This window comes from Ischnura elegans, chromosome 10, assembly GCF_921293095.1.
Source record: "Ischnura elegans chromosome 10, ioIscEleg1.1, whole genome shotgun sequence".
Lineage (NCBI taxonomy): Eukaryota > Metazoa > Arthropoda > Insecta > Odonata > Coenagrionidae > Ischnura > Ischnura elegans.
The window spans coordinates 4123421-4143851 of NC_060255.1; positions in this window are offsets into that span (position 1 = coordinate 4123421).

The window sequence follows — 20431 nt, forward strand, 5'->3', positions numbered from 1 at the left end:
AATAATTTAAAGGCGTTTCAACCCATAATCATCAACCCTTATTGGGGGTTAATGTAAAAAAAATTATTTACCCTAAAAATAAAAATTATTTATCACATTGTGTCTTGTTATTCACTTTCTTACTCCTTTCATTATGTAATCACTTTTTCTCTCATGATTTTAATCACAGCACAGAAAAGGTATAACAATAGGATAAACAGAACAAACTTCGTAATGGTAACGTAAACAAATAAATGTGCATTTATGTAGACATTACATGAAACACAATCAAACGGAGACTGTATGGCTTCCAGTCTTCCCACCACATGCATGCTCACAGGTCACTGTGAGCGAGGGCACACATACTCACATATGTGTATGTATATATACATCTTATGGATATGTGTGTTTATTTTGTAGCAAATTTGAGTGTATCGTTAGCTTCTAACGTAAAATACACGAAGAATATGCTGATTATGAGGAATATTATGCTCTGAATTGTGGATTTCAAATTTTTCGAAAATAAATTTGATTGGTATTTCAAACATAGCTCCTTTATTTTTTATGATAGAAAGTTCATTTTAATTGTATTTTAGTTGGGATTTTACTGACTAAAAGGCCATGTGAATTAAATTTTTTTTGAGTCATTAATTTTGAAAGGGGAGGGATTTAAGGGTTGAAATAAGGTGGAGCTCCCTTGGAAATAGAGGTTTTAATTATCAATATCTCACCAAATATTTATTGTATAGAAAATTAAAACACACCAAAATATTGTAAAATAAAGAAGCTACAATTTATTACTCCTGCATTTTTTTCATATCTCCAGTTTTTTTGGAGTTATTTTGAAAAAAGAGCACTTTTAACGAAATTGTAAAAAATGACTTTTCACTTTTTCCTTCAATTTTTTTCAAAATTTAGAGTTGTAAATTAAAAAAGCTCCTAGGATCAATTGACAATACTTAAATAAAGAGAAATACTGAAGGGCATTGATCAATTTTGTCTAGTGTGGTAATAAGGAGTTGTTTTCACTGATTTTTTCGTACAAAAAAGTAGGGACTGATCTTATTTTTAATCATAACTCGCTCAAATTTCATGATAAAAAATATTTTTTCTCATTATAAGAAATTTTTTTAAAAACACTTTAAAACAGATTACATAATTTTTCCTCGAAAATTACATTTTTCCCGCTTTTTAGTATTGAATCTTTCAAATTTAGCGTATGACAAACAATAGATAACCATCAACAAGTTGTAGCTCGGTCCGAATTGGTCATAAAGGAAATATAAAATAAGATTTTTATTTAATTTTTTACAAGCTACAGTTTTGTAATTCACAATTTCCTAATAAAATTAATACTTTTCAAGTTATTTGCCTATAATCGATTAAAATCGTTGATTTTTTCGTCAAAAAACTGTTACTTTCAATCGCAAATACCTCGAAAAATATTAATTTTACGCAAAAAATGGATAGAACATTTTATTCTTAGAATGTATTTTTCTATCGATTCCTGTGGCCAAAATATAATTAAAAATTTCCACCCCCGAGATGGGGTGGAAACCACCCCCAGGGTAAAAGCGCCCGTCGGCATGATATAGATTTTGATTCTTGGTATATTCCCTACTTATTATGAAAATTTCAAGAAAATCGATTCAGTTTGAAAAAATTGCAAGCCAAAATGCTTCATTTCCTGGACTATCTGTGATATAGCCTATTTCTGTTCGTTCCAACCATATATACAATGTGTCTCTCGTTTGTTGTAATGTCACTGCAGAGGAAGATGATGAAACCAATACACGCAGAGTTCATGTGATGGTTAGCAAATGACCAATATAATTTTCGAAGTTCTAGAGGAACACATTTATTTTCTCAGGTATACCGTTAAAAATTAATAGTTAAAAGATGCTAATACGCAACAAGGTTAAAAAATCGGAAAAAACTGGAATAACATAAAATTGGGTGTCAACCGCTTTCGGGAGAGTAGAGTATATATTTTAGTTAAAATTTCCAGAAAGTATATATTGGGTCCAAAATATGTAGCTAATTCCACTGAATGATAGAATTAGTATTTTTCCATCGAGAAAATACTAAAAATGATTATAAAAAGTTATATAAGTAACTCTTTTTCATATATCGCACGAATTGAATATTTTTGTGAATACCGATTTATTTCATTACACTGACTGTGAGCCCATAGCCGGTTTTTTTTCTCAAAATTAATTTAAAAAATAAAAATGAGTATCCAGAAGAGAATTTTGAATTAGAGCAGAACCACTTTAATACCGATTTTCATTACAGCCCAATGAATAGAGATTACATTAAATCTCTGGGATAGGCATTGACTCCATTACCTCATGTTCCATCATAAATCCGAGAATCAAAGATTTCAATTTCAATAATAGGAGAAAATAGTGGATATGAAGTAATACCGGCTGAAATAAATGATATAAAATACGTATAAAATCCTAATGGTCATTTATAAAATTTTTAGAAGTATGAAATACATTTTCCAGGCGAATTTGAAATGAAATCAGTACAGTTTTATCTAGATTACTTTGCAACGGAAGGCAAATAAATGCCATTTGAAATAAAAAAATACTAATTCACCAAACCCATATTTGTTCAAACCAATAAATCCCCTATGAAAATTATGTGACAGCTTTGGATACATATAGATATATATGAAAACGAATTGGTTTAATTCTGTTTTCCTGTATTCTTTGATGACGAATTTTAAGCCACGCTAGTTCTGATTACCCTGCAAATGCAAATGATTGGGTTTTTGGAGCGGAAATCCGTACGCACTTACAAGTCTTACTTGTTAGTCATTATTATTATACGAGGTTATTATAAAATAGTGGTGCGGTAACACTAATTAATAGTAGGGATACGGTGGCAGAGTTTTTCAGAGTCTGCCTGATCCCTGCTTTAGTGCCTTGACGGGGTCACTTCAAGTGCAGCAGTCTGTTCGTCGGATGGGACGTTAAGTCATGGTCCCCTTGGTGCGTTTCGTTTAGTGCTGGTTAATGCCGACGCCGGGTTTCTCTCTTGGCGAGCGTATAAGGGTGTGTATATTAACATTTATTAACTATGCAAAAAAATTATTGAGACGACAAATTCTAAAAACAAACTTAAATTAAATCTATTTTCATTTAAACTATGTTCATAACAGCTCCGTCCTGCTATGGTAACCCTGTATATGATATATTCGCAACTTATAGGAATAAGAGATATTTTAAAAATGCATTTCTCTGCCACGAACAATGGAACCAAGAGACAAAGGATACGAACGGGTACTGATTTAAGAGAGACAAAGATAATCAAGGGACTATGCAATTAAAAAGAAATTATTACGAGAGACATGTAGGAATTTGTATTGGTGATGCGATGAGAGGTAACAGAAGCAATATCTATTCATCATCATCATCACTGGTCAACAATCCTAAGATTGGTTGGACGTAGCCCTCCAATAATTTCTCCAATTAGCTAATCTTTTCACGCCTACATATTTCTTCCCTTTCGTAAAGCTATAGCTATCGCCAAGTAATAAATAAAGCGTCATCCATCGATATAAAAGAGATATTCGAGTGCTTATTAATATATGACGCAGGCAATATTGAAGGAGGATAGAAATATAGAGAGCAATTGAATTTAATTTTTAACCTATGAATTTTTTCGCTATAGATAGGTGAGAGCAGTGAAAAATAATAGGGGAAAGTGTGGCAAAACCGACCGGTTAACCTTTTTTCATTTAAAACTTCATCATTCTGTCACTAATATTCTTTTAAATGTGGTTAATAGAAACATTTATTCATATAGGGTGTAGAATATTAATGTAAATGCATTTTATGATAGTGATTACATATATTTATGATTTTTATTTCAAACATTGACAAAATGACGATTTTGCCCCATAGGTGGGGCAAAACAGACACCCATTGAATTTGTATTTACAAAACCTTTACTGTACAATTTTGAAAGATTTTTTTTACAAACACTCTTTCAACTCGCGTGTGATATTTCTGAACATGAAATAGTAAATTAACAATATGTGAGGTTGGATATGAACTTACGTACATAAATCACAAATGACATTGTCATCTTCTTCTTCACAATTTGAACACTCCTCGTGAACCCACCCTCTGTAGTTCAAACATTGTATTCAACCCTCTTTATTCTTGGAACCGGAATACAACTCATTGCAAAATTTGCAAGCCTCCTCGTCTCCTTCGTCACAATCATCCCTATCTTTAAGAGAATCCAACCTCTGTTGGCTCTGCCCCACTCTCTCGTGACGGTTTTGCCCCTCGACACACAACATCAGAAATATGTCGAAAGAAGCGTATCCATAATCAACTACTCGGCTACACGGGCTTAAAACACAACTAAAAACACTAAATTATCATATAAACTTACCGTAGGTATATCAGATCGGCATTATAGCTGCCAGATCCAAAACAAACGCAATAAAAATCCTTAAGAAAACTGTATAAAATTTGGAAAATTCACGGGAACTAAACGGCGGCCACTACGCAAATGAAAACAAGCTCGATCTGCTGGTAATGGCGGCCACTTCAATTAGCATATAATGTTGCTGCTTGAAAGCAACAACTACCGGGTGATTTTAAAGGGGTCGGTTTGACCCGCCCAGTCGGTTTTGCCCCACTCTCTCCTAATCATACTTAAGAGAAATTCAAAAATTGAAAAATATTTGCATTATGAAAGGTAATTTCAGAGGTCGCATTGCGGATAAAACTAATGACCACAGCCGATTAACATTCGAATAAACAAAGGATGAAATCAAAACCTTATCCCATGAATTAGAAATGCAAAGAGATTGATTGGTATGTTAAAAACTGCTAGCTACAGAAGAATATATTTCGACGTAAGGATAATTATGCCTTGATTAATGCGCCACTTGCAGAATGGGCAAATAATAATTAATAATAGCATCCTGTCGGTCATGGAAAAGGAATAATTTTTTTTATTTCTCACTCTCTTAAAAAAGCCGGGGTTCCCATCTCTCAGAAAAACTCATATTTATTTCCCACTCTGCCTCCATTTTTCAACCATTGTGTTATCTCTCGCCCAAGTTTATTGTTCCCATGGTGTTTACTTAATACCCTTTACATGGGGGTTTGCGCAAGAGCATTCACATGCACCCACATACTTATTCTAGACACCCTATGATTACACCCCAAGTTTGGTTTGAATAGGTGAGGATAGAGGTCAGCCAAAGGCGCGTGGAATTCACGCATTCAGGGTTCATTCTGGGGCCAGTTTTTTTTCCTCGGCTTATCTCGCAATTCTAGGATTTATTATTTGGGGTGATCTAAGTCTTCGCCCGTTATTCTATCCACGCAAGTCTAATTTTGGTCAACTGATCCACCTAATTGTTTATAATTTTTGCTAAGAAAACATGATTCACTCCAAGCCAAGCTGGAGATGGAAAAGCTGCCATGAAAATTCGCATATCCCAAGCCAGTAATGAGTTTTCTCTTTCAAGTGGAATTATTATGGTTTAAAAAATTCATTTTCATACGTTGGCGTAGCGTTAAAATACAATATGCGTGCATTTAGTTTTATTAATGCCGTACTCGGCATTTCTTATGTTTATAGATTCAAGTCAAAATCCTTTAACCCTCTCCCTATTGAAGTTTAAATGCCTCATTCTCCGCTCCGTCCTAACCCGGCCGAAACCGGCCGCCGTCATTTAAGTCGCTCCTTCATAAACCGGCCGAATCCGCCCGGCCTGCCCTCCTCTGTTTGGGGCAGCCTTTTGAGCTTCATAGGCATCTGTTTTATCTTGAGAGTGTTTATCTTTGCTAGCACAAGCACCCTTCCTATCTCTCGTTTCATTAAGAAGAAGCAGAACGTCGCCACCATGAGCTAAAATCCCGAGACAATAAGGTGCTTTGTTCCAGCGTGGCACATTAACTGAGAAGTAGTGAGAGAAGATTTTTAAGCTATTATGATGGGATTTTTACGAGGGCCAGTTTTAAAATGGTGTGAGACGAAAACCCTAGGCCTGCCCTGTGTTATTTAGAGTGACTGTCACATCTTAATAATAATAATATATAATTTATTCCATTTACAATCAAATATTACATTTTAGAACATACTTAAATATTTTGGAATATATAGGCACCCCTTTTAGTAGTTTTGGGGCTACCATCTTAAACTTTTTACATAGGTCTGGTGCTAGGACACATGAGAAGTAAAATTTCTTTGTATTCAGTTATTTGTTCTATTGCCGATTGCATTCATTATTACAAAACGTATTTCAAATATTTGGACAAGGATAACTATTTTTCTTATATAAACGCATAATTACATACATAGAATATACAATATACCTTTTATTGTAAACTTTTTAACCCACCTTTCTTAGTAGAAACTCTACTTCCTCACACATCATAAGCCATTTTTTAACTGCGGATTTAAATCCCCATCTTTTTTCCGAGTTTGCTACATTACTCGGCATCTAATGGCGATATTTCTTTCTGTGTGGTCACACACAAGCTCACGCTTTTCCTATCTCACATGGCAAGGAGGCGAAGCTCAGCTCAAATGAAAAGAAAATTAATTCCCCTCAGTTCTGTTTGTGGGTGGTCACAGGCACTCTCACACTTTTCCTATCTCATATGGCAAGGAGGCGAAGCTCAGCTCAAATGAAAAGAAACCTAATGCTCCTCAGTCCTGATCATGGCTTCTTTAAGTGAAGATACTATTGCAGAAGAAGTGAACAGAAGTGAATTTTCGAGTGATTCAGATAGTTCTAGTTGTTTGAATGGAGAAGAAGGATACAGTGATAGTGACAAATCAAGTGAAGTAGAACTAAAGGATGACGTTACCCCAAGTGCGAGTGATTTAAAAGGTGATATTCAGGAGCATAACTCTTGGAGGGACACCCTGATTTTTGAAGAACCGTCGGAGTTCAAAGAAGAGAGAGAGGGCCTATTCATAATTTGGCGATAGGTGATAATGAATTTTCCTTCCTGAAATATATGCTAGGGGGCCAAGATTTTATTTTACAACATTGTCAATAACACAAACAAATATGCAGAACATCTTCAACATTCCTCAGGAAACGCTGACAAACACTGGGTAGATGTTACGTACGATGAAATGGTGGCATACATTGGAGTGCTCGTATACATGGGAATATTCGATTTGCCTGAAAGCAGGGATTACTGGCATAGCCAAGATATTGACATCTCAATTGTTCGTGGCTGTATGACCTTTGGAAGATACTCAAAAATTTCAAAATATTTCCATATTAGTGATATAACTCAGGAAAAAACAGGGAGCGGAGGGTTTTGATGTATTGCATAAAATTAGGCCGGTTCTTGATGTAATGGAAACTTTTCATCAAAAGTATAAACCAGGTAGGGAATTAAGTGTTGACGCAGCGATGGTTGCTTTTAAAGGACGTCATTACATAAAACAATACATCCAAGGAAAGCCAACGAAGTGGGGATTTAAAGTTTGGGTTTTAGCAAGCTCCCATGGCTACGTTCTGCAGGAAAATGTGTACCTAGGGAAAAAGATATAAGAAATCTTGAAATGTTTCTTAGGACGCAAGTTGTAATGAATTTAATGAAAAACTATTTAGGGAAAAATCATCACGTTTACTTTGATAGCTTTTTTTCAAGTGTGACGCTCATGACATTACTACTTACGATTAACACACACGCATGTGCTACTAAAAGATCATCTTGTAAAGAATGGCCTGAGGAATTAAAATATCCAAAAAAACTTAGCCTTCAAAGAGGAGCGAGTAGAAATTTCCACTTAGCACTTCACAGGCAGATGATAGGGAAATTCTCCTCCCGTAAAGTAGTAGGACGTAAAAGAATCCTTCCGATGGGCACATTTTCACAGAGACAGCAACACTCTCTTGCAAAGTTCGTGGGGAGAAAAAAAGTGTGTGCTTATTGCAGCTCCAAGAAAAGAATAACTCCTACTGGTCGGAGCATAGAAAGTCATGGAAATGCATAGGATGCGATTTACCTCTTTGCAAATTAGGATGTTATCATCAATATCACCAAGGAAATGGAGTTGAAGGAGGGAATTAAATTCAATATAAGGTAAGGCAAACTTCTTTCAATAAGTCAATATATTCTTAAAACGTATACAAATTTTAAAATAAAACACTTAAATATCTTTCAAGTTATTGTAAGTTAATTAAAGTAACCTGCGTCAGTTCCTCATCGCGGAGAAAAATAGGTGGCAAATGTGGGGCAAATGGGTATTTAAACTTCGTGCATGACGGGGAAATGTTTACGGCCGGTTTCGGGCGGTTTAGGAAGGAGAGGGTTAATTCAATTAGGGCCGGTTTTATAATGTTTGGCTAGCCTTAACTGGAACATGGTACAGACAACACCTTAGCTGGAGAATGTTAGTAAGTTACAGTAAGTAAAAGTAGTTCAAAATAACGTTAAGCTCAACTCATGATCTCCAACAAAGGATGAGTTAGCTCCAGTTTTCATGCTCCGAAAAATTTTAACCAGACATTATAAAAGCGGCCCTTAATGTACCTACTTTAGAATGGTATTTCAGGCGTGTTAGAACGATGTCCATAGCAAACGCCTACGCCGGACATTTGCTCTGGACATCCGTTTTACGCAATTGACAATAAAAATATACGCAATAAAAAACGTTGCTGAAACAAAAGCCAATATAAATGGAGCGAAACAAACTATTCATTAATTATTAAAATAAATAAAAGATCGTAGCACTTTTCCACAAGATTTTTTAATGCGTACAACGCGTTTCGGCTCCCTGAGCCCTCAACTGAGTCTTGTACCAGATGATGGCTCAGTGAGCCGAAACGCGTTGTACGCATTAAAAAATCTTTTGGAAAATTGCTACGATCTTTTATTTATTTAAATATGTCTAACTTCCACCAATTGAAGCCTGAATCTGTTGAACTTATTAATTAATTAGTTTTACTCCAAAAGCATTGAATAGGATCTGAAAAATATTGACAGCAAAAATAAATGATTTGATATAATCCGTTAAATTATTTTTGCGAAAATTAAGTTTTATGAAAACACATAATACCGCGAGAAATATTTTCCATAGTTCTATTATTGGCATACATTTATCAAGAATAATACTGTGTACTGCAGGTAAATAATTTCGAGAAAAAAATCATGCATAAGTGCAAGCAAATTACAATAGTCAGGTATTAGGGAAAAACGCGACAGTTCATGCAGTATTGTATAATTTGCTTCAAAAATACTATGGTGAAATACATGGTACGAGAATCCTTCCGGAAATACTATTCTAAATAACCCTGATACCAATAACGGACGTTGACTTTTATCAATGAAAATGAAAATTATCAAGCATGGCATCAATGAAATTAAATGTATACAGCGTTTTTTTAGAAATGACTCATTGAAATAAAAGGTCTCCGGCGTGATTCGGTGGAAATCTTTGATATTTATCATAATGAAAACAGCAAAGTAAAGTGATTCCAATGTGTTAAATAATGCCAATAACGCAAAATGTGGCGCGGAAAGTGGCGCAATCTTCCCTATAATATCGGTCTAGCATCTATCGCCTTCATTCCACGGGTGCTGGTAGTACCAACATTTTGAAGTGGGCCCATAGGTAAAGTGTCAAATTCGCTCGTGCGTCATACCACAACGGTGTAGGTACTCTTGCCTCACTCAGCAGCGCCTGCTTGCAAGCATCAACTCTGACGCACAAACGAGGGGGCGCGCTTTTCGCTAATTACGAAGCTCAACCCTTATTAACACGCGGCCCTCCGAAAGCACATGTCCATCACACTTGCGGCTTTTCTGGCTGGTGAAATTATGCCTCCACCCAAACTCTACCCGTGAATACCTCAAAAGGCAGCGATGGTGAGTAGGCCTCACACACTCTCCAATGCACCACGAGAGGTTCTTACCGGCGTATCTAATTATTGTACGAAGCGATATAGCTTCGACCAAATACCTATGCAAAACATATTAAATTAAGAAGAAGGATATGGGTCAAAATTTCAAAGAAACATATTAGAAAAACAAATGAGAGAATTCCCCTTAATAATGCTAGCTTATCTAAGTAATTTATTTTAGCATAGTAATTATGGACATATTGCAAAAATATGCACGATACTTTTTAGAGAAATATGACCGGACAGTTTCACTTTAAATGCTGCGTATTTTTGCTTTTCTTCTGCTAACATTTTAAGGTCCTACTCTGGCAAATGGTTTTATTGATAAACCACCATTAGGTAAACTTGATTTCTTATAACCTTGTTTCACATGCAAATAAGCATCAAGAGATCGTAAGTCGTGCGCAACGTAACAAAAACGTCGCCATGTTATTATTTAAATCTCGCCACGTGGGGGTATTACAATACTTTTTGGCCATATTTTCCACTTTATCTTCATCGCAAATGCATGTCGAGAGATTGGGAAAACAGTGGGGGCCGTAAACATCGCGGTTGCCCTCACGGGCGGATCCATGATTTTTTCCGGAGGGTGGGGGAGGGAAAATCCACAGAGGAAAAAATCACTCGCCTTGACATTCGAATCCCCGTCAAGGCGAATGATTTTTCCTCGCTGGATGTTTCGCACCATTTGTGCATTACGGGTGACTCCGTAAAAGTTATCACCGTGGCTAGTCCCGGTATGCTTAAACAAGGGTGGGGGAGGGTCTGACAGGCAAACGGTCTCCTCATATGTGAGATTAAAAACAACTTACAACAATTATTCTGCGAAATATTCTCTTTATTATAATATGAAAGTTATGAATGTCAAAATATCAATAAGTAATTTATATTATAACGACAGTTTTCGAGCTCCTTTCCCATTTGGGCGATGTTTCTTTTTCGAGCTCTGACCTGCAACTGACCAATGACCGGCCAATATGTCCTATTGACTCAGGGCTCAAGGCTTGAATGATTGTTCGTGATACACGAAATAAAACGAACGTAATGATAACCGTATTAAAAATCTTGTCTCTTTTCAAGTGCTTGCGGAGGAGTGGGGTCACGTGCCCCGCCCCCTCCCCCAAAAACCGCCTATGGTTGCTATCCTAAACGAAAAGTGACACGTCATATGAGGACCAGGAGTAGGCGGAGGATTTGAGATGGGCAACAATAGGGGATGGGGGACTCTCAGTAAGGAATGCAAAGTGTTTCGGCATGTCAGGAAGAGACTGGTGTATTAACTCAAAAACGTGTGGTAAGTATAACCATAGAGTAAATATATAAGAATAAACTTACTCTATGGTATAACATTAGTGCACTCCTATAGTAACTGAACTCTTATCAGCGTGAGAGCATTGAAAAAGAGGCCAACCAGAAATACCGCCCAACAGCACCACCGATCTCGTAAATTCCGCCCGAGGAGATTTCTCCCGAGAGCAGAGAAAGGCACTATCAACCAGTGGCATCAGGGACGATTCTTAATAAAAATTTCCTGTCTATTTGAGTGTTTGGTTTTAGTCCTTAAATAACTAATTTCGTCCCAGAATCATGAAATGAACTTCTATTTATTTTATCCAAGCACGAAAACCTTTTTTGCGACCATTTAAGAAAATTTAATGAGCTACTGGGCCGACAGTTGAACGATAAATATTTTTAAAAGATCGGCAGGCTACACGGAACATTTTATGCCAATTTAAATCCGCTTTGATCATAGTCCCGAATCAGATATATTAAATTTATTCGAAAGAATCCCTTACCAGCGAAATGTAGAGCTGCGACAAACCAATCTTATGATTAATGACTTAGGATGACGGTCTATTGAAAAATTTAAAGAAAAATACTAGAATCTTCCAACCCTATTAGCAAATAAAAGTGATTATTTAATTTAATATTCCATGCATATTTACCTTAAGATAATAACAGATAGAAAATTAATGTATTTCCTATACCATAGAGTTGAGGATTTTGAAACTAATTAACTACTTATTTAAATATTTATATTGAAGGGAGTCAAGCCTGAAAAATACCCAGAAATACTACATATATCCTGAAATAATATATTGAGTTGAGACTTATTCTAATCACTCACGTTCCCAGCCATGACTTCCCTTTGAACGGCCCACGTTAAGGGTGAAGATTCCCACGCTCTTATCTGCTATTCGTTCCAGTTTCTTTTCCAGGAAACGAAACACATCAGGTATTCCGGCTGAGAAGCACCTCAAACGGACTCCCTCGAAATCCTTTTTGCATTTACTTGTGGATACGCGGTCCCGGGTTACCTACTGCATCGAACATTCCGAGTGCGTTGAAAAGAGAAGCATCGCCAAGCCATCAAGTATGGAAATTTGAACACCTGCTTTTTTTCCTTATTTTTTATTTGAGATCCTAGACGGTGAGGTTAAAAAAAAGGAGAATTTTCAAAATGCGGATCAACCCGATCAATCAACCGATACCGCATTAATTCCCGGAACGTTTTTCGGAGATGGATTGAACCTGCTCCGATATTTACCTCATGAATACTTCCAACAGTGCAGCTGCTTCTGCTGGACGCGGTGCGGGCGTCCGCCCCTACAGTTAGGATTAGGTTAGCGAGGAGAGCACAGGAGAAGGCAAAGAGGATCCTAACTCCATCAGCAAGGTATACGCCCTTTAAGATCCCAAGGAGCATCCGCTTTTGCAAGGCCGGTTTAGTCGAGCCAGATCAAACAAAATAAAGGGGTCCGAGAGAAAAAACCGCCTCTGAGCAAACAAGGCGGATCTCTTGGAACTGGAACAAGCGTACTTTTTTTCTAAAGGCTGCATTGCTCTGGGGCACCTTTTAAATCGATGAACCCTGCCGTTACTTCTGCGCCATTTCCACTTAAAAGAGCCCCTATCGCAGGCGGAAAGAGTGGGTACGTACTGATCCAAGACTTCGAGGCTGCGGGCTAAGGATAGAATCCAGACCGCGATCGCTGAAACGCCGATAAGGAAGTAGTCACTGGCGTATTGCGGTCATTAGGTGAATTTGGGGTTAAGTCACCGGCAAGGTACTCTCAATGCGGGGAACAAAGAAGTATCCATGTGTGTGATAACATCAGCGGGACCCCAAACCACTCACTCATTTCGTTCTAGTGCATCTTCAATATTTACGACATATTTTAAAGAGCCGACACCAAATTTGACACACGATTACTTAGTTTCATCAGAGGGTTTGCTAAATTACTACATAAATACTTATTGAAATGAAAGGTGCAGTAGGTACTGAAGCTAACTATATCGATGACGAAGTTTTAACAACACGTATATCAAAAATAGCAACTATTCAGTAGAGATAAAAAACGGTTAATTTCTTTTACTTGCACACTGAAATTGAGAACCAAAAGTTCATAAAACTGAAAAAGAAGCATTCATTTGCAAACAAAGAGTTGTTCTTTGGCAGTATTTTATTATTTAATGTTATTACGCTTTATTTAAGATACCCGTCTCAAACCGGCCGAATTCGAGATACGTGTTGTTCGAACTTAGCCATCGATATGTGACTATGTAAATTAATTCATTTTTTATTCGTTTTAATTTAGCTACCCCCCTCACATTCACGAGAGGTGACTTATATTAGTTGTTAGGTTGAGAAGTAGTTATATTACTTGCTAATTAGTAATTTTTCTTCAATTTTAGGATCAATAAGGGATAGAACCTATAACGAAAACAAAAAATGCAGATAGGTACCAATCCATGACTGAAAAGCTGAAAGATAAAATTGGAATGAAGCCTATGATCACTGAATACCAATAATGAAGTTTAGGCAAAGAAAGATAGCGACAGTTACATGAATTGAGGGCAATGGCACTGGTGTGGTCCTCTATGTGAGACATATCTCCCGCCGTATGACATCGGCGAGGTTACAACATTCGCATTCTTTTCGAGAGAATAGATCTCGAACTAATATCTCCTTATCAACCTAAGATATCGAAGTAAGACCCCTATTTTCTTCAGAATGATTCACTTAGAAGTATCCAACCTTGCTCGACAAAGCATGACGGAATTGTGAAATAGTGAAGTAGTGAAATTTAGCCACCTTCTCCTTTATCTGGGGATATTGTAGAGATTATTTTCTTATTGATTTTTATTTATTTTTCCTACAATCTTAAGAGATAGATCCCCACTTTGGGGTAAAAACGTCGGTAGATAAAGATCAAGCACTTGGCGTAGGCCTTGCTCACGACAACTTGACGTAGCTTGGCGTAACTCTGGAGTCGAAAACTTGAAATTCTGTAGGTTCACAACATCTTAAAATTATTTCATTAGGCATAGGGTAGTCATTAGTTGAGAAAGGTAAAGTTTAACTTAAAGTTTGCCAGAAGCAAGGACAGCATTAATGCCCATCGACGGTCATATTAACAATCGAAATTTCCATTTTATCGATTTCATGATTGATACACTGCCTCAGCTGCAATTAGTGGAGTATTTTCTTTCGGTCTAATTGATCATAAATCGCGTTACGCCGCGTGAAGAGAGCTTTAGACTTTGAGGCTTGAGGATAGAATCAGGGCGTCTACCACTTACATTTCGAAAAGTATGTGGAGACACAAGCAAATTGTGATCATCAGGGGAATTTGGAGTGACATAACTAGAGAAATAATTATTACCGGCAGGGTGAGTGAGAAATAAACCTCAGCGCAAGAAATACCACCGTTATTTCACCAAACAGGATTATTAGTATTTATTTGTAATATGCATCACTTTAATATATTTTTGCACATTTCGAGGCCGACTGAAAAATAAACTTGCATAAAATTTAATAACTTCCAAGAACTCACGCGTTACTATGCATTGCAAATCATTAGAAATAAGTGAAAATAGAATTTTTATTTTAACTTAAGAGCACTTTCAATTACAGTTTCTGGTACTGTAGAAGTTGACGACAAAGTATGATGAAACACTGTTTTTTTTTAATACGGAATAGTTTAAATAATTATGGCGTATAAAAATAATAAATTGAGGAATTACACATGAAGTAAATAATTAAAATTGAAATTAGTAGTCTGAATATCATTTACGCTGGTTGAACATCAATATTGAACAAGTTTCAAAACTTTCCTCCTTCAAATGGTTGCGCCTGTCAGCAACAACTAGATTATACTGGCTGAAAAACCTCTGTAAACCTCAGTCCAGAAGTTTTTTTTCTGGGCAGATGGCAAGAAATATTTACTTAGCATCGCAGAAGCTAACAGAGTTCTCTCTCAACCTCTCTAATAGCTGCCGATTAAAATACAAGTAACCATCTCTGTGAAGCAGTAAGACCCAACATCCAGTGGCGCAGCAAGGGGCATGCTAGGCACTAAATTAACGAATTTTGCCATCGGAAAGGCAAATTTGCTGTTTAAATATCATAAAAGTCCAGTCATCGTGCCTATGTCGCATTTATTAACGTGTATCGCATCAATATCGCATTTATCGCATATGCGGTTTTCACGTATCACTACAAATTACTTATATTATAGTGCAGAAATTTTCAAGGATACTCTGAAACTTTAAATATTATAGATCTGACACAAATCATACGAATTGTATTGGTTCTTGAGTTCTGTAACTTACTACATGACTGGTGCAAAGTGCATCATATTTATCGCTCTTTGAAGTACAAAGCCATAAATGAAGAGATCAATATCACATAAAAAATATCAAATCACGAGATCAATCCACATGTAAAATATTCTCTCGACAGCCTATTGATAGCCTATATGAGTTCTAAACATTCCTGAAGTACAAATTCAAAATTACGAGGAATTGACTGGAAACCAACTTACTCATTCACAAATTCTTATCATGATAATTCATAATTTCATGGAGATTTTCTGATGAGCTGAATCAAAATATGGACCAAGTTCTATTTAGGTGGCAGACCAATTGCAGAGTGGCAATAGAAGGGATTACACTACCAAATATTATGCTTGATTTATAAAGCAATGGGTGTAAGGTAGCCTCTCACCAAATTTTACCATTGAGCGCTGAATAATTTCGCCCCTAGAAGAGTTTGAAGTTTCAACTTGAAATCCGCGCCAAAAACGTATTTCTCGGACAACGCCATGTTGATGACGTGTGAACCTCATGATGTCTGCATTGCTTGCATAAGGAGTGAATTATCTTAGGCGTTATTCCGAGTATAAATAAATGGTAGATAAAACGGAGAATTTTAATTGAGTGGGAGGAATTCTTACGTGTCCTTTGTATGCCTAATGTGAATCTACCTCTCGTCAAACACAAGAAAAGTATTTTTTTTGTGCCAAACGACCCAGACCGAGGTAGGCGGTGATACGACGTTGCACGGAGACAGCATATTTCTTCAGAGATGGGCTGTTATAGAATTTGTGAGAGCCATTTTAATGTAAGTCTCTTCTGCTTCTCAATGGGATTTAGTTTCCATTACTCCTTTTGTTGTCTTTGGCCACACATCGCAAAAGTTCGTATGTGCTTAAATACATACGCGCTCAACGAGAAATTTTACTTTTTAATTGCAATTATATCATTATGTTTCAATGTATGTTGAATTTAATAATTATTTCGTGTGCATTTACTACATGTTTGCCCCGGTTTTCACTCTTTGTTTCTATCTTGCGCATTAAAAGCAACTACTGTAACGGAAAGGGTCTTCGATGCCTACCTGATAATGTGTCAAATAGTACAAAGTAATACATCATAATCACAAATGTGTACTCCAGGATATACTACGATATCGTATTACTCACAATGAGCAGAAATAAGCACATTTGAGTTACGGTGCCGCCAGGTTTATAAATAGAAGCACAAATAGTAAATAATAACTTTTCTTTCTTATTTAACTTTTATAATCTTACAGCAAAACAGAGAAACCAAAGGCAAATGCGTAGTGAATGAATACTAGCAAATATTTTGAACTATCAACAATCGAAAAAGAATAAGTGTTAAATTATACAACGCAATGTGTGACTCCTCTCGCTAGACTTCAAACTGTACGTTAATGCCGACGTCATGATTGTATTCACCACTTTTTTTCTTAATTCAAAACATTTGCATTAGCTTCAATGAAAACGTATTAGCAATGACAACGAAAGTACGAATACAAAAAACTTGTAAATAAGAAAGAAAACGAGAGAAAAAGCGGAAAAATATATGAAAGACAGTCCCAATCCCTCAACCTTTACTAGCACAGTTCAAATCGATGGCCACTTGGCCGCCTCGGTGACATAAAATTACTCCAAAAATAAGTATTATAGAAAACCGGTTCAAGTATGCAGTAAATGCATAGGAAATAATCATTACATCCTGCATATATAGAAGCGGAATGATAAATTTGCAGTATAAAATAATTTATCCCTCTGAGTGCATACATTTATTCACTCACAAGCGGAATGTTAGTGAAGCACACCAGAAAACTACGAAAGTAGTATAGGATACTAACTTTTCTTTAGAAGCATAAAGGTACGTTTTCATGAACGCGTTTCAGGCGAACCGACGCGAAAGCGAAATTTTCAGCCAATCAGAAGCCCGGATTTCTTCGTGTGATATCGCGTACGTTCGCCTAGCTTCGCGTCTCCCGAGATGAAATATGTTCAACTTTCGACGCGTGGGACGCGTAGAATCTCAAACATGGCCGACCAGCGAGGTTTCGTTGATGAAGTTATCATTTCGGAAATCCGGGTAATTTGGTAGCAATGATTTTGTTTTTATTATTTGTGATGAGGATAAAGTTTTAATTTTATTTACGTTCATTTTTCTGTTTATTTCTGTTTTACATTGCAATGTTATCCTAAACCGGTGCATCAAAGACAATGATTGAACAGCGTATTATCATGGATATTAAAGCTGTTAGGAGATGTTTGTGTATTTCGACACATAAAAACCTTAATTGGAGGTATTCCTGAGGCATAATCATTTGCGATCATGTTGAATGACGTGATTAAAGTCGTCATACTAGACGCAATCCTTGCTAAGGATATCACCCAGCACGTTAAAATAACCTCTAGATCGATGTAAAAAGCGTACAAACAAAGTTTTCTTGCGCCTATGCACTAGATATGGATATGGAGTAACTACTTAGTGCAATTGTGTGCATCAAGTATTACTCTCAAGCTTACAAAGGGAAAGTTTAATCACATCTTATTCACATTTCAACGCAAAGGTTGATTATGAACATTAATAAAATATTAGTATGTTTGTGTAAATATTGTTTATAGCAACCGATTTAGCCCAGTGGTTAGCGCCCAACGCTACCATGCGGAGGGCCCACGTTCGATGCTGCTAGCAGGTGTGTTTTTTTTTTACTTTTTTATGTATCTTTTTGGTATAAACTTACGTTAAACTATTAATTTTATGATTTTAAATCATAAGAGTGTTTTCTGGATTGAAAATATTTCACATGTGCACGCTACGTATGTTTTATTATCTTTTGATTTTGATAGTTTTTATCGAACTGCTGTGGCCATTTCGGTATCAATTACCAAACCAGTTTGATATAATTTATCAAATTGGTTTGGTAATTGTTACTAAATTTTTCAATGAGCCATATGACGACCGAAAATTTTGATAAATTTCATCAGAATTCGATAGTTCTAACTAAACCATTTCTGGGGGCATTCTTAAGTAATTAAAAAATGACTCGCGGTCGTTAAGCCTCATCTCTTGGAGGAGATGATGGTAGTCTCCCTGCCTTCTGCGTTCCTCAAATATTGGGCGAACCCACCACCTCTTTCTTGCATATCGCCGTCTTCTTAGTAAAACAAGGCCCATTAAGGCATTAAACCTCCATTCCATTTGTACAGGATTCAATGGCAGTACTGCATCCATTTCTTCCCTTCAAATATGTTCGCAGAAATACACTCCCGCGCAAGCACATCCTACGCGCAGGTTCGCTTTCGCTTGCATGTGAACGGTTCACGCGAATACGTGACGCGTATTGTCGCGCGCGTGCGCCTCTGACGCGTCTATGAAAACGTACCTTAAGTGGTGCCACAAACATTGTCCTAAAACTTTTAAAAGTGACTGTACGTGTAACTCAGATGTAAGTATAAGGGAACTAACGGATATTTTCACGGAAAAATTTATTCTATTCACTAAAATATAACATATAAATCTTCCAAAAGCTTAGACCTGAAGATGGAACCTGACTCGTGTTCCGAAACGTGAGCAGAATAGAGGGATACCACCCGGCTGGAAGCCCGAATAGCCTTTTTCGAATATATTCGCCGGGAAAGCATCAGATTTTTACTTCCTTCCAAAAGCTGTTGATATTCACAAAAACCCTTAATTGCAATGAAGTCACGTAATTAACGTAAGATATTTTTATCATACTCCCATTTACCAAGTACCCACAGTCTGGCGAATAATAAGTTTGCAAAGAGGACAGTACAGCATACGGTACAGCAGAGGATTGTACAGCGTACGGCAGTGGCATTCGGTAGCTATGGGGTCCTTGATGCGATGAAATGTGCGTTTATTTTTCACGAACTCTTCTCCAGCTATTCTTAACGAAGGAGAAATCTCAAGACGAGAATATATTTTCAACTCCAAAGAAAACACTTTACTGCTATTACTGTTAACAGAACATCCCAATAGCTGGAGGGAGTCGTTGCAGACTTCGTTCGGTTTATGAATGGTGTAACGTTTGATGTTTATGTTTATGCTCAATGACTACTGTTATTGATTTGATGTGTATTCGTGATGAAGACGAATAGAAGGTTGCCAAGGAGTTGTTTGTTGGGAGATGAGACGGGGATTTTTGAGAGGGAAGCCATGAAAAAAGAGCTCTAAGGTGAGACATGAGAAAAAATGTCATTTGAAAAGAAGAAAGAGCTCTTTGGGAGAAAGAATCGTCTAAGTGTTATACGAGGGTCAGTCAAAAAGTAATGCCTCCCATTTTTTTTCTACTTAAAAAAATTAAGTTAAGTGAAAAATTTGAATTTGGCGCCATTCCTCAAACCTTCTTCTGCAATCCACTGCAGTAGTAACTTTCTGTGTCAACAGGTGGCAGCACAGCAGAAGTTTGTAAGATGGCCGACATCGATGTTCGTTTGAGACAGCGTTGTGTGATTGAATTCTTGAATGCAGAAGGTGAAACGCCCATACGCATTCATGAAAGACTGAAGAAGGTGTATGGTGTTGTGACAGTGGATGTCAGCACTGTTAGACGATGGGTTCGTCGTTGTAAGGAAGCTGAAGGGCAAACACCGTTGACTGACGAAAAGCGGAGCGGCAGGCCGGTGAGTGCAGTGACTCCACACAACATTCAGCAAGTTGATGACATCATTCGTGGTGACCGTCGGGTGACTGCAGATGAAGTGTGTCGCATTATTTCTCTCAGTAAAGGCAGTGTGATCACGATTATTAAACAATTGGGGTACTCAAAAGTTTGTGCACGGTGGGTTCCAAGAATGTTAACCGATCAGAATAAAGAGGCAAGGAAAACAATAGCCTCCCAACACTTGCAGCGCTTCCGTTTGGAGGGAGATGAGTTTCTGAAAAAAATTGTGACCGGGGACGAAACATGGG